The 27888-nt window shown below is 45.0% G+C and overlaps 1 protein-coding gene across 2 annotated transcripts in view; it reads left to right on the top strand.

The window, feature by feature from the left end:
• The first annotated feature begins 7761 nt into the window (after positions 1-7761).
• The window catches only part of KCNJ6 (potassium inwardly rectifying channel subfamily J member 6), a 175464-nt gene continuing 155337 nt past the window's right edge, over positions 7762-27888 (top strand). For both annotated transcript variants that reach the window (XM_074533913.1, XM_074533912.1), the window contains exon 1: positions 7762-8340. The gene's annotated coding sequence lies outside the window, so the exon portion shown is untranslated. The remainder of the gene's footprint in view (positions 8341-27888) is intronic.

The raw sequence follows: 27888 nt of genomic DNA, 5'->3' as shown, positions 1-27888 counted from the left end.
AAGTGTTCCTAAGGAAGGCAGGAGTCCCCCTTGAAATGGAAAATGCAAATCCCCTTCCTCTGAATTATTATAATTTTGGAATTAAGGGGCTCTAAGGCAAAGATATGGGAGTAGGAATAACAGTACTTTATCAGGAAAAATAAAAAATAAAAATAAAAATAAAAATAAAAATAAAAATAAAAATAAAAATAAAAATAAAAATAAATAAAATAGTACAAAAAATAAACAAAAAAACAATCACTGCCAGAGTCAGAGCATGCCCTACCCCTGTGTGTCAGGGGGTGTCCCAGCCCCATCCCATGGGGGCTCAGCCCTCCTGCAGTGCCAGCTGTGGCTCTGCTGCAGCAGGGATCCTGCACAAGGGGGGAGTTTTCCTCTGCAGCTCCAGGGCTGCTGCAGATGGGCCTGGGCTCCCTCTGGCCATGCAGGGCAGCAGAAAGCTGCTCCTCTGGCAATGCAGGGGGCAAAGGCTGCTGTGCTGTGCCAGGCTCAGATTGGATCCAGGTAGGAATGCTTGGCTCCTCCCCTGGGCGGAGCATCTCCCCATGGGATGCTGGGATTGGATCAGCCCTGCAGGGACACTCAGTGGCCATGGACAGCAGAGATCTCCTGTGTCTCAGTTTGGAAAGCCAGGTGTCTGCCAAGGAAGGTAGGAGCCTCCCTTGAAATAGAAAATATAAACCCCCTCCCTCTGAATTACTATAAATTTTAAATTAAGAGGCTTTCAGGCAAAAAAATATGGGAGGAGGAAATAACAGTTCTTTAATAGGAAAAAAAATAAAAGGATAAAATAAACAATGCAGTACACTAGAACAACACTGATAGGGTCAGAATCCAGCCTGACACCCTGTTGGTCAGGGTGTTGGCAGCAGTCCCATTGGAATTGTGGCTCAGCCCTCCTGCAGTGTCAGGGGTGGTTCTGCTGGAGCAGGGATCCTGTAGAAAGGTGCATCTTCCTCTGAAGATCCAGTGGAAGAAGAGGCAGCTGCTGTTCCTCCTGGAATCCAGTGGAGAAGCCATGCTGGTGTTCCAGAATCTCCAGATTATATCCAGGTAGGAATACTTGGCTCCTCCCTCTGGGCTCACATCTCCCAATGGGATGCTGTGGTTCTTATCAGCCATGCAGGGACATTCAGTGGCTGTTATCAGCAGATGTCCCCTCCAGAGGGAGGAGTGATTGTGGAAGAGATAAGGCAAACTGCCCAATGAACAGAAGACAACTGCTGTACAGATGGCAAATAGAATACAATTTGCTTGGAAATCCAGGACATCCTGAAGGAAGGATTGGTTGTGGAAGAGATAAAAAAAACCCTGCCCAATGAACAGCAGAGAACTGCCCCACCTCTGACAGCATTGTCCAACACCAGTCTGTGATTCTATGATTTTCAATACCTCACTTTCCATTTTCAACACCTTGCTTTGGATTTGGAGCAAGGAGGCTCCTCACATTTTTTAGCTTTTGCCTCTGCAGTCAGTTTTCTCCTTTCTCCAGTTTAAACAATAACTTAGCTAAAAGGGAAGGGGGCATGTGGCCAAAACCATTTTATATTTCAGAGTGGCTCTGACCTGTGTCCATTACCCAAATTGAGGTAGGAGGAAAATTTGGAATATCCCAATGCACGACCTTGAAAACTGGAGTCAAGCAATAGGTATGGCATTAATGGGACAAAGTGCAGAGTCAGGAATCACACAGAAATTCCTGCCCTCAGTTATGGAATTTGGACTGACAAGGATAGGGAAGGAATTGGCTTTTCCTCCCTCAGTCAGAGGAGAGCAGAGCCATGAGTGCAATGCAACTGCAAAGAAGTAAATGTGATCCTACATACCATCAGCTGGGGACATTCCTGTAGGGAAAGGGGAATATTGTTTCTGTTGGACATGACACTGATGAGCCCTTGGCAGGACCTCTGTCACAGTCCTGCTCCCTTCTGCACCAGGGAGATGAATTTGAGTTGATGTTGAGCAGAGGAAAACCAGCAGGATGATATGGAGAGCTCGTGGCACAAGGGAAAAACAGCAAGGATTGGTCCAGCTAAACTCTAGGAAAATAAAAGTGAAGAGGGGGTGGAGTTTTTCGCAATAAAAATATCAGATCTGATGAAGGAGAGGGAGAAAATGAGGTAATCATGGTTTTAAACTAGTGGGGAAATCCCCACAGGAAAAAAAAATCAAATAAATAAGTAAAGTGCTCTGTCAATGGGAATTTCTAAACATCAGAGAAGTGAGTAATTGTCCAGGAGTTGTAGCAGGAATTTAAACAAACAAACAAACAAACCCACAACACCCAAACAACAAGGAAAAAACCTATAAATAACCATGGTTTATGATAAACAGAATCCACAATATTTCTGGAGTAAAGGAACTGCACAGCCCAGTGCAGACACGATCCCATCACCCTGCACATTGGTTCTGGGCCTGTATTCCTAATTCAGAGCAGCATAAGAGCCGAGAGGTTTTATGAATGGATTTTCAGGAAATGGGAGGCTCAAATAGAAATAGGAGGAAGAGGAAACAGAGAGGAAACAGCAGATGCAGTGACAGAGAAGCAGGGACAGACTGGAATGGGCCCTTTGGGGTTTTACTGGATCTCCAGAGGTCCCTTCCAACCCCAAATATTCTGTGGTTCTGTGATTCCTTTGTTATATAAAAAATTAGGACCACAAATTCAATGTTTAACCTGGCCCACATGACAAAAATTTACCTGTTGAAAATTAAATTTCACCATTGCTTAAGGAATGGCAGCCAAAGAAGAGAACTGAAGGGATTTAAACCACTTGGGATTTAAAGAGTCGAAATGAAAACTCAGCACAGGAGTATAAGTATATATATGTGTGTATATATATGTATATATATATATATATATATATATATATATATATATACACAAATATATACAAATATATATACAAATATATATACACATATATACACACACATGTACATATATATACATATATATACATACACATATATATATACATATATATACATATATATACATATATATATACAAATATAAGGAGTATAAGGGCATAAATAAAAAATAAATAAGAAAAGAAAAGAAAAGAAAAGAAAAGAAAAGAAAAGAAAAGAAAAGAAAAGAAAAGAAAAGAAAAGAAAAGAAAAGAAAAGAAAAAAAAAAGAAAAGAAAAGAAAAGAAAAGAAAAGAAAAGAAACAGAAATTAATTGATTAAATCTAATACAAGGAAACAGAAAAGCTCCACATGTTTGGTCCCTTCCCTGCAGGTGGCAAAGGAAGAGGAATACTGAGAAAACACAAAGTTTCATTATCAGGGAAGGCTTTTTCCACAGCAAATGGGATATTGGGAGAAAGATGGGGAGATTTTGCTCCTGCATGCAACGAAATTCCAGGCTTGCCATTGAGTCTCTGCTTGCAGAACAGCTTTACATAAGCAGCTTTTATAATGCCCCACGAAGATCAATAGCTTTAGGTTGACTTACTTGCTTTGTTTTGCTCCCCTGTTACCAAAGTACTCAATTGTAGGCTGGAAAGTTGCTTTGTTGTGTTAGATTCTATCCAAAAATATCAGAAAAGATAGACTTAGACTTGCAAAATACAGGAGAGAGAGAAGGGGCAAAGGGGAGAAGGTTATTGCCAAGCTCTCCATTATAAATTTTGGCAGCTTTGACACCTAACTCTGTATTTATAGCCATTCCCTAGCCTGGCATCCAGAAATGAGAAGGTTAGCAAGTGAAAGAGGAGCTTTTGCAGAGGAAAGCAACCTTAAATATCAGAATTTTCACAACATCTGCACCAGGTTTGCCAGATTGCACCATGGAAATGTTAGAGACCAAAAAAATCAGGCCTTGATGTGCAAATAAGGGGGGAAAGAAAATGGGGGTGGTAGGCTGGGAAAGAGAATTCCCTCTGGTATTCTTCCTGCCAGAAAACAAAACCAGACAGCTTCCACCCACTGGTCTCTCCTTATCTTCCCTTCAGCTCCTAATGGCTTGCTCTGCAAAATTCCCCCAGCTCCAGCACACCAAAAAAAAACCTCCTGAGGATTTAAAATTCCCCTCAGATTAGCAAATGTTGACCCTCTGACAACATTATCAGCTCGTGTGAACCAAAACTGTTTGAGCTGATCTTTAAGCAGATATTTCCAACCACATCTTGCCTTGCTGCTGTGCAGGAAAAATATAAAAAAAATTAAAAAAAAAAAAATTCAGTGTTGCCATATGGGCTGAGGCAATATCTAGACTTACACTTTTTAGGCCAGGCAGGGAAAGTGTAATAACAAGAGGAGGAGCAAAGGAAGCTCCAGGCAAAGCTTCTCCCAAGCTGCCAATGGTTTGTTCCCTCTGCAGATCAAAACACCCCCAGGCCTGATCACAGAATCACAGAATCCTCTGGGTTGCAAGGGACCTCCAGGAGCAGCTCCAGCTTTTCATTTTCATGGGGTTTTGGTTTATGGTGGCACCTAAAGAGCCACAGGTCAGAATCAGGCAGCCCCAGGACTGTTAAAGTGCACATCTTAATCAAAAATCAGATTATTTTTGATGTGTTCATGAGTTATTTTTTGATATCTGCAGGTAAATGCTGTAGTTGTGGGAAATTCTTGGCTTGCAGATAAACAGGGATCCTTTGAGACGGGATAAAAACTCCGACTCTTTAAAATAATTAAAGCTTTGAGTTTATGTATCAAACACCATTCTGTGGCCAAAATTCTGCAGATGCATTTTGGATTTCACTACTTTTCAACTACTATTTACTAGTTGTAGTAGTAACTCCAATTTTAAAATACTTTTTAACTACTTTTCTCTTTCAGAGGTAAGGAGGAATGTACACCAAGAAAAAGTCAACATTTCAGAACTTGAAGAGCCAATGCCTCTGGCCCAGTTTCATGAGTCCAAATCTGTTTTTTCTGTGTTAGATTCATTTTCCCAGGGAGGTTTGGAGTGCCCATCCCTGGAAGTGCCCCAGGAAGGGCTGGAGGTGGCACTGAGTGCTCTGGGCTGGGGACAAGGTGGGGGATGGGGCACAGCTTGGGCTTGATGACTTTGGACCTCTTTTAAGCCTCAATGATCCTGAATTAAATCACACCAACATGAATGTGCACAAACTGCAGGATAAGGTCATGGGAATACTGCCTGCATTCCCATTTTGTCCTCAGAGCTGTGGGTTCAGTGAAATACCAGTGGCAAATACCCCCAAAAATCCCTCCTAGGGATGTGGTGGAGAGATTTCTCTGTGTATAAATGCTCTGTTGCTTTGGCAAAATGAAAAATGGAGGGGGATAAGGATGTGCCAGAGCCCGGTTTATGGTGTTTGTCTCCATAAAATCTGTATGCACAACCCCAGAGAATGAACAGGAGGTGAGGGAGAGCAAAACCCTCCAGGGACACATCAGAACTGAAATTTTGTTTAAGGTGCTCTGACCTCTGTGGGATCCTCTCCTCAATGGCCTGAGTAGAGCAGAATCCTAATTTAAAACACAAATTTAAGCATTTAAAGTAGGATGTGCCCATCTCCTCCCATCAAGCCATTCCTCTGCTTTTCCCATTGTTTAACCATCCAAAACAAATTCCAAAATCCTCAAGCTGATACTGATGCCTTGTGCAGGCTGATCTAGGATGGAGACTAGAACAGAGCTAAAGAGTAAAGCAGGGATTTATTTAAAGGATCTCCTCCATGCATGCACCTTGGGCAGCATCAGAGCCCAGCCAGGGCTGCACCCAAGATGAACCAAAATGGCCCCAAAATGCACGGCCGGGCACGGGCTCTGTCCCTGGGATCAGTTCTGCTCCATTTGCACCTTGCAGTTCATTGTCCCATTCCAGCTTCAGCCCAGGCAGTCCCACCCTGCTTGTTTTTCTCTCTCCAGCCCACGGGGTTTGTGCTCCTGGGCTGAGATTTGGGTCATTTGTCCTTGGTGCCCAGCTGGAGCAGGAATTGTTTTGTGTCCCTGCTCTGTGCACAGAGCTCACCATCCCTGAATGTGAACCCAGACCCACACACTAAAGCAGCACAAAATGTGAAAAATAGAAAAGCTCAGACCTGAGGCATCACTGGGATTTTATGAGTTTGTGCAATTAAATGATGTTGTTATGGTTCCAAGCTCAAACTAACCATTCACATGCTGCTTCTCCTGAAATATTTAACAATTAATAGAGTTAAAAGGGCCTATAACCCATCGCATTGTGTCAGGATGGTGAAGGCAGAAAGGATAAGATCCTACATATCCTCATTTCACATAAACGCTTTCTCCATTTTGAATGTGCCCAGTTTTCCTGCTCTGTTGGCAAATGAAGGCAGGAAAAAATGAGTAACAAGTAAAGCAGGCTCTAGAAAAGCATCTTTAGCTTGGAGAACAGCTCCTGTTCCAGGAGATTTGGTCCTAGCACAAGAGAGGAGATTTAAAGAACAGTAGTTTGCAGGAAGAAATTAGGAGTTGTGCAAATCTCCCAGGAAAAAGAGGCTTCATGCTGCTCTTTTCAGCCAGGTTCCCTTTTATGGGAAAAGCTGAAAGAACAAGAATGCAGCCATTTCTTAACCTAAGATGATATAATAATACATCCAGCACACAATTGCATGAGATTCAAATGAGATTTCAGAGAGAAAAAAGAAATTATTCCCAGAAAGTACATTAGGAAATGTAGGAAGGTGTGAAGAAAGGGTGAGGTGAGAAAGGAAATGCAAATAAGGAGATTTTACAAGCTAAAGTGGTGCTGGTTTAAAGTATTGCTTTTTTCTCAGAAGAAGAAAAAAATTAGATCACTGATGATCCATGGTCAGAGAGCACAGATGGGGTGTGGAGCTGGGCTTGCTGCTAATCTAAGACAAAAAATTATAGAGAAAATTTGAAAGTGCAAATTGTTATCATTCGCTTTACCTGAAAATCCACAATCCCATTCTGCTTCCCTCTGACTTGGGGCAAGAGTTTGGAACATGGGTAATTTGTCACAGTGCAGACACAAAAGATGAAGAATTCCACCTTTTCAGCAGGTGGAGTGGTCTGGGAAGGATGATGATGATGATGATGTCTGAAAGGACAACAGGGCTCTACTTTCCAGCCAGGTTTTCGCAGCAAAGAATGTTGAAGTATCTGTTGATGTCTGGAGCGGTGCACCTGCCTGGTCACCTGGCAGCTGTTCCAAGCAGGAATGTGGGAGCTGTTGGCCAACTTCAGCCGAGCCTGGGAGTGGGAGAGCAATGCCAAAATCTCCATCCATGAGGAGAGGGATAAAGGAGCTGGGAAGTGCCCCAAAGGGGATGGGGTGTGAGATCAGCCCTGGTTATGCTCCAGAGAGCTGCGGGACACAAACCCTGGTGTTCCCTGGATGCCTCTGTGGTTGTCTCTTTGCCGTGAGGGTAAAGGGAGGCCAGAGCAGCTGCGGCTGCCCCTGGATCCCCGGCAGTGCCCAAAACCAGGCTAGATGGAGCCCCGAGGCCGGGCTGGATGGAGCCCCGAGGCCAGGTTGGATAGAGCTCCGACGCCAGACTGGATGGAGCTCCGAGACCGGGCTGGAGGGAGCTCCAGAGTCAGGCTGAATGGAGCTCCGAGGCCGGGCTGGATGGAGCTCCGAGGCCAGGCTGGATGGAGCTCAGCTCCGAGGCCAGGTTGGATGGAGCTCCGAGGCCAGCCTGGATGGAGCTCTGAGGCCAGGCTGGATGGAGCTCAGCTCCGAGGCCAGCCTGGATGGAGCTCTGAGCAAACGGGGCGAGCAGAACGTGTCCCTGCCCACGGCCCGGGGGGGGCTGGCACTAACCCATATTTAAGATCCCTTCCAACCCAAACCCTCACTATCATTCCGCGATTCCTGCGCGGGGAGGGCGCAGCGCCGGGGTAGGCGGGACGCTCCCGAGGCAGCCGCATCCCGGCGGGAGGGACAGCGCGGGGTATCCATCCATCCCTCCATCCATCCCTCCATCCCTCCCTCCATCCATCCACCCCGCGGAGGGGGCGCAGCGGGGGCGGCGCAGGCGGAGCGGGGCCGCCCCCGCGGAAGGAACGCGCCGCCCCCGCCGCCCCGCGCCGCCCGCAGAGGGCGCTGCTGCCGCCGCCGCCAACTCCGCGCTCCGCTCCGCGCTCCGCTCCGCGCCCGCCGGGCCAGCGCAGCCCCCGCTCGGAGCCGCGCTCGGAGCCCCTCGGAGCCCCGCACGGCCCCGCACGGCTCCGGCCGAGCCCCGCGGCCCCCGGGGGTGGGCGAGCGGGCGTGGGGAATGGAGACGCCCGACAGCATCCTCGGGGCCGTGTGACAGCCAGCGGCGCTCGCACAGCCGGAGCGCACGGAGCCGGAGCCCCGCAGCGCCGGGCAGAGCCGCCCTGCCCCGTCCCGTCCCGCGGGGAGACGGCATGGAGTGACAGCAGCCGCCAGGTAAGCGGGGCTGCCCTGCCCGAGGGGACGCTGCTGCTGCGCGGGGGATGCTCGGGGTAAGCGGGGTTGCTGCCTGTGCCCTCGCGTTTCTCTATCTCCATCCCCTGCCCCAAAAATCGCCTTTCCCCGACCCCCCGAGCCCCCCGAGCGGGCACGGCGGCCGTGCCGGGGGATGCGCGGCGCGTTCCTTATGTAACCCGGGGGCGAGCGGCCGCTGCCCGCCGGGCCGGGGGCGAGCTGGCGGCGGCAGAACCGCGGCCGAGATGGGCTCGGCGGGGCGGCCCCGAGGTCCCTTCTCTTCCCGCTGCCGTGGCTCCCGAGTGGGAGCTCCATCCCAGCGCCCTCGGGCAAAAGCGCCGACGGGGCCGGGGCTGCGCCGCCTCCCCCGGCTCCGGGGATCGGTACCGGGAACCTCGTCCCGCCCGGCGGTGCCCGAGCAAGGGAGAACTTCAGAGCGGGGAAGGGGAGAAAAGCAGAGGGACGATACTGTTTGTACAGAGGGACAATGCTGTTTGAGCAGGGGGACGATGCTGTTTGTGCCGCTCCCGTCTCACTTCTCCGGCGGGAGCGGGGCGAGGATGAGCGGAGCCGGGGCCGGGCGGAGAGCGGAGCCCGAGCCGGGATGAGCGGCGGGCAGGGAGGGCACAGCCTCCCCCGGGCACACGGGGGTGCTCACGGAGGGGTGCCCGTCTCATCTTGTTGGGAGGGAGAGCGAGCTCGGTATCACCATGGCGACCTGAGGGAGGAAACAGATAAATAAATAAATAAGTAAGGGAGAAATCCCCCCCTTGTTCCATTCCCCCCTTCTTGCACTGCCCCCGGCCCTCGCCGTCCCTTCCCGGCCAGGCGCGGTGCCAAAGGTGGGGACAAAGATGCCACGGACAAAAGTTTCCTCTCGTGATGAAAGCGGGCTCGAAGGGCCGGGGGAGCGCGGTGGGGAAGGCGCCGAAGGTTCGGGGAGCCGGGGGCTCCCGCATCGCCGTGCCCGGAGCATCTTCTCCGGGAATCTGCCTCAGGGCTTCCTCCTCCCGGCTGCTTGGGATGTTTCGGGTGCCTCCCTTTCCCCTGGCGCTCCTCGACCTCTCCGACAGCTCCGGTGCTCTGCCTGGGGCTGCTCCAGCACCGCGGACAGCGGCCGGGTAGAGCGGGATGCGCGGGGGATGCGCGGCTCGGGGGCTTTGGATCGGGAATCCCGCGCTGGGAAAAGCGGGAGGAGCCCCCAGCGCTGCTAAAATCCCCCCCGAGCAGTTCCCTGCTGGCGTCAGGAGCCAGGGGAGGACTCAGGCAGGACCACCAAACTTTCCTGAGCCGAGCAAACGCAGGAGCTGGGAGCAAAGAGGTTAAAAAATGAGAGATTTCGCAGCAGCTCGCTCGGGGTTGGTTTTTAGGGCTGTTTTGCTGGGATTCTCTGTAAGATGTTACAGGTCCTGCTGCATACCCCAGCAGGACACACACAACACCCGCGAAGGGAGGGAGGCAACTGTGAGAAATGCCCTGCAGAAATTGAGAAATGCCCAACCTCGGCTGCTCTGCCTGCATTTGGGAAACTCGTGGAGAAAAGCACTTGGAGGGAATTCCCAAGCTCAGGGAGCTGTCCCACTGCTGAAGGGCACAGGTGGAGTTTGTGCCGGTCACCTGTGGCCAGCTCATTGCAAAAACCCCTCCTGACAGAGCCCTGCTCTCCTCAGACAGCTGGGGAGCAGTTTAATAAACAGAAAAAGGGAAAGTGTTGGGTTGGTGATAATGCAGCACCAGGCAGGATGCATTTCTTGCTCCGATGGGTTGTAAATCACTGGCTCAGTTCACCTGTACCTATCTCGTTCTAGCAGCTACATATGCAGTCATTACCTCAGACTAGCAAAAAATTAGTCTAGGAAAGCAAACAACATAATTAATACTATTCACAGGGGGAGATAGAGATGGATTAGTCACTTTTGGGCTGTTCGCTGTGTCAGGATGTTCGTTTTTCATTAAGCAAAGGAAATTTATTTGATCTTGCCTCGGTGCTGATAGGCAGTAAACTATAGGTACATGGAGAGTTATTGGTTTGGATTCCAGATCCCTGGCCTCTCTGGGTTGTGCTTTAACTATCAGCAATCTATCAAATCACACCAGGACTGGTTTCCTGCTCTGCCTGCCTTCCTTCTTGCTTATAAATTCTGTTTCAAAGAATTCTGGAAGAGACAAACACGTAGGTGAGTCCTAGCCGAGTGTGAGAGTTAATTGGGGTTTTTATTTATTCCTGAAATGCCCAGGGTGGGGCTATACTGGAAGGTGTCCCTGATGATCCTCAAGGTCCCTTTGTACCCAAACCATCCTGTGATTCCCTGCAGGGACTCCTTGCAGAGAATAACAAATCCTTTTCCTTGTAAATCCACATTTTGCCCTGAATCAGCTTCTGGAGTGAACTAATGAGTTAAGGCTTTATGGAAATGGAGAGCTGGATGTTTTAATGCTGGGCCTCCCATTTCCAAGCCTGTCTCCCAGGGAATATGGGAATAAAGGGCTGAGCTGTGGGTACAAGCTGGGGAACTCATTACTTTCCTGTGGGGAAATGAGGAGTAACAGGAGCCAACTCTTGTTGAGGGCAGCTCCCAAAGCCTTTGCAATACTTGAGGTTATTGATTTCCTTACATAAGGCAGCGCTCCTGCAGCGTCACAACAATGCCATCAGATCGTTACCAAATGATTTTGCCTCATAAGCAAATGAGGAAAGGATTAATTATAGCAACACCAGCCCAAGAGCCCCACAACCACAGCCTCAATTAGAGAAAGGCTCAGCTCCTCGTGGGATTCCTGCCAGTGCATTTGCACCACGTTCACTTTGAGCTTCCCAAGATACACAGTTTCACTGCAGAAAATACTTGGTTTTTCACAAGTATGTGTTTGGAGCCTTGCTTTGTAGTGATTTTGTTGAAACCTGGCACTTTTGGAAGGAAAATAAGATCTCTCCTTCAAACTATGTCAGAGAAACAGAATTTCATTTACATTTACATAAAATACCAATCACAAGGGATATATTTACATATTTCACAATAGGTTTAGGGGTATAAGGTTTATGTTCTTTCTTTCACCTCTCAGGAACTCTGGACACTGTTGGTGTAGGATTACTGTGTTTGTCATGATCTTCTCATTGTATTTTTACGTATAAAAACAGTTTTATTCAGGACTTGTCTATATCCTTCTATAAAAGCAAGGAGTAAAATAATTCATATTAACACTCAGCCAAATAAATTAATTTATGTTATTGCTTGACGCATTGCAAAGATCCCATTTCTATTGTAGAATTTCTTTGATTTTCACTGCTGTTGAAGGCTTTGCACCTTGTTCAGTGCTTCCATCACCTTCTTGCTCCAGGATGTTACTTTTTATATGGGACAATGAAGCCCTGGCAGATTTTAAAAAGATATAAAGGTTTAGGTTAATGCGTTACATTTATGTGGATGTACAATTTTTACTGGTGGAGGCAGTTTGACACTAGAAAACAATATTCCCAATATATTAAGGGGATATATATATATATATAAAATAAGGATATTATATATAATAATATATAATTATATATTTTATATAGTTATATATATAACAATATATAAATATTAATATATTGATTGTGCAAAATGTGATGTTTCTGAACAAACCCCAGATCTACCAGGCAGCAAACCCAAAGGAAAAGTTTTAATCCCATTCCCACTTGACTTTCTGGATGATTTTTTTTGGCTTTCAGTTGCTTGGCTTTAGGAGGTTTTCTCCTGATGCTTTGCTAGAATGCTGCTGATGTTGAAAATACAATTTTTATGTTTTATTAATAGCTGGAATAGAAGTATTGAACAATTGGAGGTTGTTGAATCCAGGTTTTTTCCACACAGCACTGCAATTTTTAATGATGCCCAAGGACTCCTGACAGAGCCTCATGACTGAGTTGTGTAGTCCCTGCCAAAGGGACATCCCAAACCAGCCCACCCCAACCCCACACTCTGCAGGACACCAGTGGGATCAGCAGGTTCTGGAGGAGGAAAAACCTCTGGGATCAAAATCCTTGTGAAGGGACTGGAATTTTTCTGTCCTTAGCATGGTATGGATCCTGCCCATGAGGAGGCTCAGACACCTTTAACTCCTCCTTGAACCCATCAGCTCCTCCTCATTTCACTCCTCACAGGATGTCCCCCAGGGCCAGGGGAGTTTGGCAGCTGGGAAAACACACCTTGCTTCCATTTGGAAAGCTCATTAAAGTGCATTTTTTGCAGTCTATTCACGAGCTCCTGCATATGGCCAGCAGAACATCCTGTCCTCAAAAAAATAAAGTGGGGAAATTTTCAGGTTCTTCAAAACCAGGCAATTTCTACCCTCAGAGTCACACAATGCCCAGTGAAATTGAAGAATTATAGAGTCAAAGAATGGTTTGGATGGGAAAAGAACTCAAAAATCATCTTATTCCAGCTTTAGGGAACCTTCCCTACAGCCCCATCCAGGCTGGCCTTGAACACATTGAAATCTTCATGAGTGCAAGGGCTCTCCACAGCCCTGACTGCAGAAACCCAAATTTATGCCAGAGGTTGCACAAGAAGCTTTAACATAAGTGCCAAGGGCTGGTCAGAGAAGTTTTTTTTCTGGAGTATTACTCAAGAGAGCTTTGAATTAAAAAATAGCCACAAGGCAAAAGCCCATTCTGCTGCTGTTTTCCAGTTACAACCTCAGGTTAGTCATTAATGGTAGCTGGAAGTCTGTATTACAATATCCACCAGTCTTCAGCTGGAAATTATCTACTTCCAAGAAGTATTTACTGTCTTGTCTCACTCTGGTGGGAAAATAACAGAGTCCATCCACGGGCAGAGCCTGCCTTGCAGCCAGAAAACCCTGAACATTTGCACACACAGCTTGCAATGCACAGGAGTAAATTATGATTTCACAGAGATTTAAGGTTTTTTTTTTTAAACCATCTGCATTAATAACTCTGTGTGTGAGTGCAGACAGTGAAGGCTCAAATACTGAAACCAGGGAGCTTCTTATTAATTCTGACTGCCACCTCCCCACCCTTTCTGGCCATGCCCCTAGTGAGGGAGCTCAGCTTCAGACTCTGACACCTCTGTGGACATCCACACCTCAGGAAAACCTCCCAGCCCCAGGAAGCCTCTGACTCATCCAAAAATTGAGGCACAGGGTGCCCAGAGCAGCTGTGGAGCCCCTGGATCCCTGGCAGTGCCCAAGGCCAGGTTGGAGCAGCCTGGGACAGTGGGAGGTGTCCCTGCCATGGCAGGGGATGATTTTAACATCCCATCCAACCCAAATCATTCTGGTGATGCCTTGTGCAGGCTGCCCCAGAGAAGAGGCTGGACAGTGCTAAAGAATAAAGCAGGGATTTATTCACAGCATCTCCTGCATGGATGCACCTTGGGCAGCACCAGAGCCCAGCCAGGGCTGCGCCCAAGATGAACCAAAATGGCCCCAAAATGCACGGCCGGGCACGGGCTCTGTCCCTGGGATCAGTTCTGCTCCATTTGCACCTTGCAGTTCATTGTCCCATTCCAGCTTTAGCCCAGGCAGTCCCACCCTGCTTGTTTTTCTCTCTCCAGCCCACGGGGTTTGTGCTCCTGGGCTGAGATTTGGCTCATTTGTCCTTGGTGCCCAGCTGGAGCAGGAATTGTTTTGTCTCCCTGCTCTGTGCACAGAGCTCACCATCCCTGAATGTGAACCCAGACCCACACACTAAGGCAGCACAGAACCTGAAAAATAGAAAAGCTCAGACCTGAGGCATCACTGGGATTTTATGAGTTTGGAGTACAAATGTGAATGTAAATGTGAAGTTTTCCATTTGGCTTTGAGGCCTGATCCTGATGTGCCCCATGACTAAAGGAGGTTAGAGACAGTTTGGGTAGGGAGAGTTTGTGCAACAAAGCCTTGGATACGGTTCCACAACCCATCACAGGCCTGCAGAAACAGCCTCAGACTTGACTTCATTTCATTTCATACCCTTTGACTTGTGTTGGATCTCTAAATCCAGCTGTGCCTTCAGGAAAAGCAGCCCCAGGTCTGTTTGCCACTGCCACAGCAGTGATGGCATTTCAGAGACAAACACACACTGGGGATCAGAGATTTGTGCAGCTGGTCTGGATTATCCCACCTTCCTCTCCTCTCTAGAGACTCTTGGAGGCTGATCTGAGGGAGCCAACATGCACAGGAGTTTTTTTTGGGACTCTCTGGAGCAGAACACTGGGGCTTGTTTCCTGATGACAGCAAAGTGCTGGCATTTGTGTTGATTTCTCAAAAAAAACCCAAAAAACAAACAAAAAACTCTCCAAAAAACCCCAAAAAAACAACCAAAAAAAAACCCCAAAACCAAAAAAATCCCCCAAAACAACCTCCAAAACACTTCTGGACAAGAAAACAATGATGTGCAGATTGAGAGGGTGAAGCAGGAGGCTGAGGGAACTCATGCCATGATGAGAGCCTGCACGAGAGCATCGTTAATTCAGTGCTCTAATCAACAGTTCTGCAGTGCTTTATCACAACCATCCCTGCTTCAGCCTCTCCAGCTCAGAGCACTTTGCAGCATTGCAGGAAATCCTCTGCTTTTTTGCTTCCCATTTGTGAAAAATAATCTCATTGTGTCTTGTCAATACAGACAACTTTGTCAATGAAAGCAGAGGAGAAATTATCATGTAATTTTGTATTTATCATAATCAAGAGCAGGAGTTCATTAGAACAATGAGCAATTGTCAAATTATTTCTCAGAGCAGTTGTTTGAAGAATGAGAGGAGGGTATTTCCTACCTTCCTGCTATTTCTCCCACCATCTCCTGCAGGCACACAGAGCCTGCAGTTTCTATCAGCCTGCCAGATCAATTTCCCATTCCTGAAAAGAAGCATTTATGTTAAATGATTGTAATTAAGAAGCTCCTTACAGCTCAATAGCTGTCTGGACAGGCAGAGGTAATTCCCCATCGATTTCCATCGGGCCAGGTTTCCACAGGAAGATCTCCAAAAGGCACTCCCTGCTTTGGAAGTGCAGCTTCCCTGGGCTTCTTGGGGTATCTTGGAATGGAATCTTGGAATCAATAAGGCTGGAAAAGACCTCAAAAATGATTGTGTCCAAGCTGTGACTGGTCTGCACCTTGTGCCCAGCCCAGAGCTCTCAGTGCCACCTCCAGGGCACACCTGCAGGGATGGGCACTGCAAAGCTCCCTGGGCAGCCCCTGCCAAGGCCTGAGCTCCCTTTCCGTGGGCAAATTGCTGCTGCTGTCCCAGCTGAGCCTGCCCTGGCACAGCTTGAAGCCATTTCCCCCTTTTCTGTCCCTGTTCCCTGGGAGAGGTTACCAACATCCCCCTCAGCCTCCCCCTCCTGTCAGGGAAGCAATGAGATCAATGAAAAGAGCAGGGCAGCTCCAAAGGGAAACTCCAAAAAGTGATTTTATTCCATCAAAAACCTCAGGAGGCTTCTAGAGATGCCACAGTGTGCTGCCTCAAGTTTCATGGGATGCCTCTCTCGTAATTAAATCAACATCTCCAGGTGCAGGAGGGGTGAGAGATGAATCCCTGTCTCCAGAGCTCCCTCACAGAACTGTGCCCACTGAACTTCCTTGTGCTGTCCTGCAGCACTCTCCCCCTGTCTGGCTTATAAAAGTGCCAAGTTTATGTAAAGTCAGGCTTATTTTTATCTCACATTGCTCCTGACACTCCCCAGCTGCAGCCTGAGGTGGCTCAGTGGTCCCAGAGGTGGCCTTGGACTCTTGGAGCTGGAACCAACAGCAGGGACAGGGAGGGCACAGGTGGGCAAAGGAACAGAAGGAGGCACTTTTAATTAATTAAAAACAGAGGCTGCTTAATTATCTCAGGATTGCCAGCAACTGCAGCAGGCTGTGGATCAGGGAGGGAAAGGAAAGGAGATTTCAACGAAATTTCAAGGAAAGGAAATTTCAAGGAAATGGGATGGGATGGGATGGGATGGGATGGGAAGGGAAGGGAAGGGAAGGGAAGGGAAGGGAAGGGAAGGGAAGGGAAGGGAAGGGAAGGGAAGGGAAGGGAAGGGAAGGGAAGGGAAGGGAAGGGAAGGGAAGGGAAGGGAAGGGAAGGGAAGGGAAGGGAAGGGAAGGAAGCTATGCCAGTTTTGGTGTGTTCTCAGTGTGCTGCTGGCTTTGTCTGGTACAAGTACAGGAGAGCAGAGCTGTTAGATGAGAAATAAATAAAGAATCTTATTTAGTTCTCCACTGAATGGGAACTGGGGATTATCAAACCTTCACCCAGCAGCACTTGCAGAGGGGAGGAGGAGCAGGAGGCAGCTGGATCCCAGCCCACCAGTGCCACCAGTGTCCTGCAAGCCGGGCACATCCCACCCAACCCACTCTCCCCAGCATCTCCAAACCCAGCGCTGCTGTGGCTCTGCACAGGAATCCCAATCCTTCAGGTGCTCCATCATGCTCAATAAACTGGATAGATGTTTGTCTCAGCTGAGTGTCCCACAGGGATGTGAGCAATCCTTGGGAGCTGCTGGGCTCTATCTGTGAGGCGTAATTACATTAAAGCAGAAAGTGCATCCCGAGCCTTCCATGATTACAAACAAAGCTGTGTTAATCCACCTCCCCTAAACACACCAAAGTTACCATAAAACCTGCAAGAGAAACCAGCAGAACATTGCAGTGACCAAGAAAATATTCCATCAATATCTGGAATGTTCTAGTGATGGTGGCTGTAATTATGTGTCGGACATTTACAATGTATTTTTTCTTTTTTTTTTTTCTCAGTAAGAATTTACTTACTGTAGATGTTTTCCACACATTCACCACCACTAAACTTTTCCCTAAAACAGGACGTAAAGATTTAAGGGTTATCCTAAACTTCTGCTGCAGTTCCAAATTCTGGGTCTGGCTGAGTTCTTCATTTCTAGCCAGAGGAAGGAAAGCTAGAAATATAAAAACATAATATAAAAATATAATAATAAAATATAAGATGGTTAAAATTTGGAAGGGGTGGGAAGGAGAAGAGCTTGAGAGAGAAGGGAAAATTACATACAAAAAAAAAAATTTAAAAAGTCATAGAATTGGATCATAAAACTCCCATTCCACAGCTCTGAGAGGGCTCCCTGGAATTCAGGTGACCTGCAACACCTGGATGTTGCTGAGCATTATTTTCTACCCCTTGAAAGTGGCAAATTTGTGGTTTAAGCTACAGCAGTGAATTCACTGACCCAATACTACCAGATCATTTGCCTTCTGGATAAACAGAAAATATTTTTCCTCGAATAATTATTTTTAATAAACTCTCCAGAAAAGAAGGAGAACCTTCTGTGTATAAACAGCAAATGCCTGGTATTGACACTCTGCATTCCAGCAGGGTTTGCTTTTCATAGAGTAAGACACAAGGACAGCAGATAATTTACCTCCAGAATTTCAAGAGAAATACCACATAAAATCAAAGAAAATAATAATAATAAGAATAAGAAGAAGAAGAAGAAGAAGATGTCTGCAAAGAGCAGAACTCATGGCTTATTTGTTGTTTTGTTTTTAATTCCAGCTGCTTTCAGAAGCCGGGCTGGTGGGTTTGGGCACAACTCAAATATTAGAAGAGATTTTTAAGCAGGAAAATCAGGTAGGGACTTAGAATTACAGCAGAGGAAAGATTTATGATAATACCATCAGCAGAAATAATAATAACAAAAGAAAGTGGAGGAAGCCTTGCAGGAAATGCTCAGGAATAGTAAAACCCACCAAAGCTGATACAGAAATAGAATCACAGAAAATATGAGATCTGCTAAATGCATTTTAGTCAAAGAGCATTAAAGTCTCTCCCTTCACTTCAAGGGGTTTCATATCAGACCTTAAATGTAAATTTATTTTAAACAGGCTGGTATGTAGGGGAGAGAGGTCTGACATGCAGCTTCCATTCCCTCAGGCTGCCATCAGAAATTTTTGTACAATCCAGCCTCAGGTTTGCCCCTGTTTGTGCTTTTTTGGCGTAAAAGCAGAGCCAGGGAAGGTGATCCAGCAGCACATTCCAGAAACCTCTACAAATACCCCAAATCCTTTCCCACTGTGATGATTTTAGATGGAGTTTCTCCCATTTGGCCACCACACAAGCACACGGGGCTCCCATGGGGGTTTTGCAGCTCTCCAGGATTAAAGAGCCCATTTCCAACAGAGGTAGATGTGCATCAACACAAACATTTGCTGCAGGATCCTGACTGTTCCTGCAGCATCTTTAATTAAAACCAACCTGCCTTGGGTCCAAAGCGTGGATTTGGGAGTAAATATGAAAACAGATTTCAAAGCAGCTTATTTTAAAATTAATGGCTGTTGGCACCTGCGTGGAACGTCAGTCAAGAGCGGTCGAGGTGAGCGCAGCTGAAATGGTGAAATAAAAATATTAAGCCATCTGTTATGTTTTACATGCTATTTTTAGAAATGCAGAAGAAAGACAGAGTTATTCCTACTTCCCCTTAATGAAGTTTTCCAGAAATAAGTCGTGCACTAAGGGGCTCTTGACAATTTATGGCAGTTACCAGTCCATAAAAAGCCCATTAAAAGGCCAAGTGATGTTCAAACCATCAAATGTGTAGGCAGGGCCACCCCATAATTTTCAGGACAAAAACCAGCCCAGGAGCTGGGCTGTGCAGTTGGAAAACAGTGGCAACTGAAATGGCAAGAAAAATCTTCCTTTTGTTCTTGAAAACAGTGCCTCAAGCACCCTCCTTGTGAGCAGAAGAGGGAGAAAAATCCAACTTCACTGTTTGCAAATTACACAGAGGAAAAACTTGAAATTTCCACAGCAATTTCTGGCTTCAGGTGAATTTCTCATTCCAATGAAATTTGGAGTTGAGTGAGGCAGGACCCAAAGCACACATTCCACATTTCAACACAGTCACAGTCTAAAAACTGTATTTTTATTTTTGTGATTTGACCTCAGATGAATTGACCATCATTAGTGAAGATGAATCATCAGGAAAAACCACAAGCAAAAAAACCCCAACAAAACAGAACCCCACACACAAAAAAAAGAAAAAACCCTAACTTTCTCCAGTTTTAAATGTAATTATCAAAGCCACACTCAATAAATTAGAATTAGCACTTCTGCTCAATCTCACGCACCAACGTGGGAGGCAAAAAGGAGGGGATTGGTGTAGTTTGATGCAGCTGGATGAACATGAATTCATGATTAGTAGAGAGGTCAAAATTAGAACTGTTAGAACTAAAAGTTAGAAAAAGTTTAAAAAGTTTCTCTATCCAAATAGAAATGTTCATAAAATTAACTGGAAAATCAAGTGCTTTACCTTTATACTGCCTGTGACTCTTTCCCCTGAGCCAATAATCAAAGATTTAATTATGTACAAGGACATAATCTCGTGTTCTTCCCAACTTCCAGGATTTTGGTGCATGTGGAAAGACTCTTGTCCAGTGTATGTGCATTTATTACTCTAATTTAACACCTATCAGGGATCTTAAATTAGGTCAGGAAAAAAAAAATATTAAAAATTACAAATATAGGAATTATTATATTTCACAGATTCATAGAAAAATAGATTAGGAGCTCTGGAGTCCTTCACAGGTGCCAAGAATGGAATAATCCCATTCCTCAGCCATTTGTCCCCAAAACATCCCAGTGCACGTTCATCCTTCACTGCTGGAGGTTGCACAGCTGATCCACGTGAAGCTGGATCTTTGTGGAACTCCCAGATTTTATCCCAGGGTGTTTCCCAGCCTGGATTGATGCATGGGCTGCTCTTTGCCAGCTGCAGGACTTGGTGGGTGTTTTTGTTGAACTTCATGAGGTTCCTGACAGCAAATTTTTCAGTTTTGGCTGTGTGATGTCCCTGTGTGTGTGTGTGGTGGTGTTTGCAGGGGTCTCAGGACAAGGGAAGAGATGAGAATCTGACTCCATGTTTCAGAAGGCTGATTTATTATTTTATGATATATATTATATTAAAAGTAAATGATATATTAAAACTATACTAAAAGAATAGAAGAAAGGATTTCATCAGAAGGCTTGAAAGGAATAGAAAGGAAATGATAATAAAATCTTGTGACTGACCAGAGAGTCTGAGACAGCTGGGCTGTGCTTGGCCATTAATTAAAAACAACCACATGAGACCAATCAAAGCTGCACCTGTTGCATTCCACAGCAGCAGATAACCATTGTTTTTCTTTTCCTCTGAGGCTTCTCAGGAGGAAAAAATCCTGTCAAAAGGGTTTTTCATAAAATATGTCTGGAACATGCATCCTCTGCTCCTCCCAGTCTGGGGTCAGCTGGAGGCTGAGATTCCTTTGGTGCCCCAAAAGGAACCAAAAGGGGGCACCAGGAGCTGTGAGGTTTGAACCTGCAAACCCCTCAAAGGCCAAGCCCATTTCCCATTCCTCCTTACAGTCCATCCATCCATCCATCCATCCATCCATCCATCCATCCATCCATCCATCCCCCATCCATCCATCCATCCATCCCTCCATCCATCCATCCCTCCATCATCCATCCATCATCCATCCATCCATCCATCCATCATCCATCCATCCCTCCATCCATCCATCATCCATCCATCCATCCATCCCTCCATCCATCCATCATCCATCCATCCATCCATCCATCCATCATCCATCCATCCATCCATCCATCCATCCATCCATCCATCCATCCATCATCCATCCATCCATCCATCCATCCATCATCCATCCATCCATCATCCATCCATCTATCCCCCATCCATCCATCCATCCATCCATCCATCCATCCATGCATCCATGCATCCATCATGCATCCATCATCCATCCATGCATCATCCATCCATCCATCCATCCATCCATCCATCCATCCATCCATCCATCCATCTCCATCCATCCATCCATCCATCCATCCATCCATCCATCCATCCATCCATCCATCCATCCAATTTGTCCTTTTTTGGCCAGCAAAACTGTGGGATAATGCTGAAAATCTTGCTAAAAACTGGATGTTCTGCCCTCACTCACAGATCCAGACATTTTGGGGTAAAAATCTGTCAGATTGGCCAGCTGTGGATAAATTTATTTCCTGGAGAGGTTGTGGGATCCCCATCCCTCGAGGTGCCCAAAGCCAGGCTGGATTTTTCTTGGAGCATCCTGGGACAGTGGTAGTGTCCCTGCCCATGGCAGAGGTGGAACTGGATGAGTTTAAGGTCCCATCCATCCCAGAATATTCCATTATTCTGCATTCTGCAGTTCTAAATCCAAGCTGGCTGTTCCTGACCATGTTCTTGTATTTCATCTTTCTGGAAAATAGATTTTTTGATAACATATTCGCCAGTTTTCCCAAGGAGTTAAGGAAAGCTAATCAGCCCCTTGTTCCCTAAATCCACCTTCTTATTTTCCTTAAAAGGACAATAAATCATTTCCCTGTTACAGCCATAGGGGAATTGTTTATGTAGTTTGGCTTTAAATGTTCGTTATTTTAATTTTCAGATTTCATAATTCCTTCCACTTGGAACATCCTTCGGTCTCTTGGTGCTAACTTGGCTGATTCTCAGGGTATAACTTGATTTTCTGAGTGAACAGTCCATCACTGGATGATTTCTTGGCAATCTTTTTCAGATTTGTGTCACATTTCTGGAAGGTTTATATTTTATTTCTAAAGCCTTCTCATGCAGAGAGTGGGTGCACAGCATCCCAGCCCAGGAATGGGTTTGGAATTTTCCTTTGTGAAATGTTATATTTATGAAATCCCTGCCCTCTCTAAATATTTTAATTTTATTATCTCCACGTGCACCTGAACTAGAATAGGAATAATTTGAAAAACTTTCAAGCCATTTGCAACAAAATATTTTAATATTGTCAAGAAAAAGAAACTAAAATATTTATATATTTTAATAGAAACATATTTTATATAAAATATTTTATTAATATGGTCAATAAAATATTTTAATCATTCAGTTGGCAAATATTTTAATATTGTCACTAAAAAGAAAATATTAATATATTCTAATATAAAATATTTTAATAATATAGTCAATAGCATATTTTAATAATTCAATTGGCAAATAGCTTAATATTGTCACTAAAAGTAAAATAAAATAATTATATATTTTAATAATATAGTCAAGAAAATATTTTAATCACTCAATTGGCAAATATCTTAATATTGTCAATAAAAATAAAATAAAAATTAATATATTTAATATAAAATATTTTAATAAAACAGTCAATAAAATATTTTAGTCATTCAATTGGCAAATATTTTAATATTGTTAATAAAAATAAAATATTGATATATTTTAATATATAAATATTTTAATAATATTGTCAATAGAATGCTTTAATCACTCTATTGGCAAATATTTTAATATTGTAAATAAAACTAGAATTAAATAGTGATATATTTTAATATAAAAATATTTAAATAATATAGTCAATAAAATATTTTAATCATTCAATTGACAAATATTTGTTTTGTGAGCAGCTCTGCACTGCCAGAGCCCACAGAGAACACACAATTCTCCAGGAATTTTGCTGTAGTTACTTCTGAGCCCTCCTTGTTTGCTTCTGCTATTTCCAAGTGGGTATTTTTTGATATTTTTCATCTCAGCCAAACATAAAAGGTGGCGGCTGCTTTTGAAGTGACTGAGTTTCCCAGCTCATTTCAGTGGGAATAAATTGAAACCCTTAATTACATTTTGTCATCTCCATCAATCTTTGTGGAAGAACTTCCAGCACAGTGGTATTTTCCTCATAGGCATATCCTTGTGGGATAATAATTGAAAATGTGAATTAACTGCATTAACTATCACATAATCAGGTTTTTTTTTTCCTAACACAGTCAAATTTCTGATCGATTTACACTGCTACAGCAGTGACTTGAATTAAACAGCTGCCATTTTGCCATTAAAGGCAGAGCAAGTGGATTACAAGGAGCTCTGAAACAAATAAATCCTTGCTCCACTCTGCTTTTTGTACAAACTGTTTTCTCCACTTTCTCTCTCAGCTTCATGACTACAGACATCTCCAGACTGTGCCCAAAGGCATCAGAGCTGTTTCAGGTGCTGAAATAAACTAAATATTCATTATTTACTCCCCCTCAAGTGGCTGATCTTTGCCTCACCTTCTTTTCACTCTGCCTCTTGCATCTGCAGCAAAATAAAAAGAAAAAAAAAAAGAAAATAAGAGAAAAAAAAAAACTTTTTTTTTTTCCCATTCAGTTTTTCAAGGCTGCTGAACAAAGCCTTTCATCCCCACTGTGCCTCTGAAAATGTGCCGTAGTTACCTTCCACACTGGGATGGATTTTCCACATCTCTCCTGAAGGTGTTCCTGCCTTTTCCACAAGAAATATTAATGACAAACCTCAGGCTTATAAAAGCATGTTAACAAATGGGTGAATTATCCTGTTTTGAGGAGCAGGCAAATTTTAATTTGCTCAGATTAGAAGGGAGTAATTTCCATTCTTCAGCACAAATCCTTACCTGTTCTGGGATGGTTGCTGTTTCCCCACTGGATAAATATTCTGTCTCCTCCTGGAATGATAAATTTTGTCCTCAAAATATGAGGACAAAATATTTTGTCCTGAAAATATGAGGCTGAGGGGCTAAGGGCTGAAAGCCCTTCAGAACCCAAACCACAGGCAGGCGGAAAATTCCATTTTCTAAACAGAAAAAAAAAGCAATTAACCCTAATTAACCTGTGCCCCTCCTACAGGCAAGGGGCCAAGATGAAAGAACAGAGTCCTTACTAAAAAATAAACACAAGGGGAGTTTATTTTAGGGAAGAAACCTGTGGCATCAGGACAGGGACCTGGAGGGTGACACTGTTTATCCTCCCTCAGATCCATCAAAGTCTGGGAGCGCTCAATGGACTCGCATCCTCTGCAAAATCAAACCACGGTTCTCTGCTAATTTCCAGCATTTTGAGCCCTTGAGTAGCATCTCAAAAAGGAGCTTTTCTCCTGCCTCTAGCAACTCCCACAGAAAGAGGAACATTTGGAGCTTAGCACGGCTCCAGGAGATGCAGCACACGGCATCTCCCAGCTCCACAGCCCTGACAGGGCCAGCAAAAGAAGATCTGATGGAGAGAGATGCAAGCAGAATTCCATGGCCAGCTTCTGTAAATATCCCCTGTTTGCACCCAAGAAAAATCTCATGTTTAGTACCCAGTTATCCACGTTTTTATCAGGTCACCGGATGAAATCCTTGAGCTGCAGCAGCTCAGATGCACATTCTGCTTGGCACAGTTCTCCCCTAATCTGAATAACCCAAATTAAAGCACTTTGTCCTTTTAGCTGTCACAAACCGAGGCTGTTCACCTTCCTGGTGGGATTCAGGGCTCCATCCCACTGCTCCTCATGGAGCAGCTCCTGCCTCTCCAAGCTGCTGCAGCATTACATAACCAGCCCTGAGCAAAAGCTGGAGCAAAACCCAGCTCAAGAGCCCAGCTCAGCCCAGGCACATCCAGGTGTCCCCTGGGAGAGAGGCACAAATTCGGGGCTGACAAATTCCCCCTGGAATTGCAGGGCTGGGATGGAGAGAGGAGGGAATGATGTGCAAAGAGCAGAGCCCAAGGGAATGCAGCACCTTTGTAATCCTGCTCATATTCCAGGGAAGGGTTTCAGGCTCTCCTTCGGGAGGGGTGTGAATTTCTCCCAAGGCGCCTGAACAGGGATGAATAGAAAGCATTAATTGTGTAGCAATATTTATTATTTATTAAAATCCCACTATTCAGCATGCACGTAAGGCCTTCAGTTCTGGGCATACAGAGCGTGGAACAAATACAGTGCAAAAACTTCATTTTTACCCAAATTTCAGTGTGGTGCTGTTGCCTGGAGAATTATTCCTACCAAGAGCCAGGATGGATTTTCCACATTCCTCCTGAAGGTGCTCCCTTTTCCTCAAGAAATATTAATGGCAAAGCTCAGGCTTATAAAAGTATGTTAACAAGTGAGTGAATTATCCTGTTTTGAGGAGTGGATAAATGTTAATTTGCTCAGATTAGAAGGGAGTAAATTCCATTCTTTAGCACAAACCCCCACCTGTTCTGGAATGCTTGTTTTTTCCCCACTGGATATATATTCTGTCTCCTAATGGAATCATAAATTTTGTCCTCAAAATATTCCAGAGACAGGAAAACACTCACAGTAACATTGCTGTGCAGCTTTCAGAGCCCAAGTTAGCAGTTCTCTACAAGAAAATGTCCCACCTTTAATTCACCCCAGGATTCAGTCTGCCTTAAAGCAGCAGAATTCATTTTGGAATTAATGTTCAGTAAGGCACTGCCTCAGCAGCTCACAAAGCCACAAAATACAAGTTACAGGATGAAATTTTGAATATAACATGTTGTGTTTAAGTTAAATTCAAGAGCATCACAATGTACATAACGAAGAGCATGGACATTTTAACACTCTGAAGATCAAGAAGTAGATCATGGAATGGTAGAATCACAGAATCCCAGAATGTTTGGGTTGAGAGGGACTTTAAAGCTCACCCAGTGCCACCCCTGCCATGGCAGGGACACCTCCCACTGTCCCAGTGTCCAACCTGGCCTTGGGCACTGCCAGGGATGCAGGGGTGGAATTCCATCCCAGCCCTGCCCACCCTGCCAGGGAACAATTCCTCATTGCCAAGATCTGATCTGAACCCACTCATTCGGTTTGAAGCCATTCCCTGTGTCCTGTCACCCCAGGCCATAATGAAAAGTAACTCTCCATCTTTCTCTCTCTCTATCCCTTCATCATCTTCAGATGATTGCAAAGCTTTTGCCACAGAACCAGTGGCAGCACAGAGGAAGAGGAGGGAGGAATTTGGGCATCTTCGAGATACTTTGATGTGGCACTCGTGGTGCCTTGGCACTGGTGGGGAATGTTGGGCTGGGTGACCTTGAGCATCTTTTCTAACCCAAATGGGTTTGAGTTTCCAGGTGTGGGCAAACACCAGGGACTTTGGGAAGGGCCTGGAATAAAAGCCATGCTCAGAATTATTAATGGAAGGGTTCTAAGTGGGATGAAGTCAATCCCTTGAATGTCGCAGACATCTTTTTATGAAAAATCCTTTCCTTAGGATTTTTCCTCCTGAGAAGCTGAGAGGCCTCAGGAACAAAATATAAACAATGATTATCTGCTGCTGTGGAATGCAACAGGTGCATCTGTGATTGGTCTCATGTGGTTGTTTGTAATTAATGGCCAATCACAGCACAGCTGGCTCAGACAGAGAGCTGAGACACAAACCTTTGTTTTTCATTCCTTTCTATTCTTAGCTTAGCCAGCCTTCTAATGAAACCTTTTCTTCTATTCTTTTAGTATAGTTTTAATGTAATATATATCATAAAATAATAAATCAGCCTTCTGAAACATGGAGTCAGATCCTCATCTCTTCCCTCAACCTGAGACCCCTGTGAACACCGTCACACATTGACCTAATCTGATTATTCCCAGAATTTCCAGAATGACAAGGTTGGAAGAGGCCTTCAAGGTCATGGAGTCCAACCCATCCCCAACACCTCAGTTTTATTCCCTTTTTTTCCTGTATTTTTGCATCAGCACAGCCACCAGCTAAGATGATCGGGATAAGGAGTTCCTGGTGCAATCCTGGCACAGAAATTTTGTCCTGTGCTTTTCCAGACGTGTTTTGCACAGGGAAGGATCTGACACAAGTGCCAGGTAGTGACAGGAGAGGAGAGGAGCAAGGTGATAACACACTGGGGGTTGAAAATAGATCAATGACCTAAAAGGATCAGAATTTCAAATCTCTTGTGAGCAATTGGAAGAACTCCACAGATTCCAGGAGCTGTCAGTTGTAGGGATTTGGGGAAATTTTGTGGGAAATCGCAGCAGCTGGGGAAAGATGTCCCCCCAGAGAACGGGTACACTCAGCGGAATCCATATCAAGTATTAAAAGATAAGAAATTAACTGAGATAAGTAAAGAATTTCACACTGACCTCACAGGAACAAAGCACACAGTGCCATAAGATTAAAGATAATTTCTGAAGGAAATAGGGGTTAACACTGGAAGCCAAGAAACAAAGAGAAGTTCAGCCTGGAAGAGGCAACAGCAATAGCAAGGAATTAATCTTGAGGAGATCAGTAGCAAGAGGAAGGGCTGGGAGACTTTTATTCCAATTCTCAACAGAAAGAAATTACATTTAGTAGGATAAAGAGTATTTTTTGGTGGATTTTTGCACTGGAAAGGGCTGTGGTGAGCAAGGAACTACTCAACCCAAGAGGGATGATCCTTCCCTATAACTGGATAGGACATAACATAAATCTTGATGTTCTTAAAGCAATTAAACCTGAAGAACGCACTAAAAAGCAGTTTGAGACAACATCAAGTCTATCTCAGAATTCATGGGGAATGAGGGAAATTCCAGCAGGCTGGAGAGAGCACATGTGGTGCCTGTCTTAAATGTGAAGGATGTTTGGCAGAAAAAGGAAAAGAAACTGGTGAATTATGGACCACTCACCTTAAATTAAGCTCTTTAGAAACGTAAAAACTGCTGTAAGCACCAGGAAATAAAAGCCAAAATAGCTTTATCAACAGCACATTGCATCAAAGCTGCCTCATTTCATTCCACAGTAGATCAACATAGGCTAAGAAAGAAGCTGAGGAGGGTCATATATTT

The sequence above is a fragment of the Zonotrichia albicollis genome, chromosome 2 (assembly GCF_047830755.1).
Source record: "Zonotrichia albicollis isolate bZonAlb1 chromosome 2, bZonAlb1.hap1, whole genome shotgun sequence".
Taxonomy (NCBI): Eukaryota; Metazoa; Chordata; class Aves; order Passeriformes; family Passerellidae; genus Zonotrichia; species Zonotrichia albicollis.
The sequence above is the reverse complement of the archived record's forward strand: the minus strand, read 5'-3'. Positions and strand labels throughout refer to the sequence as shown.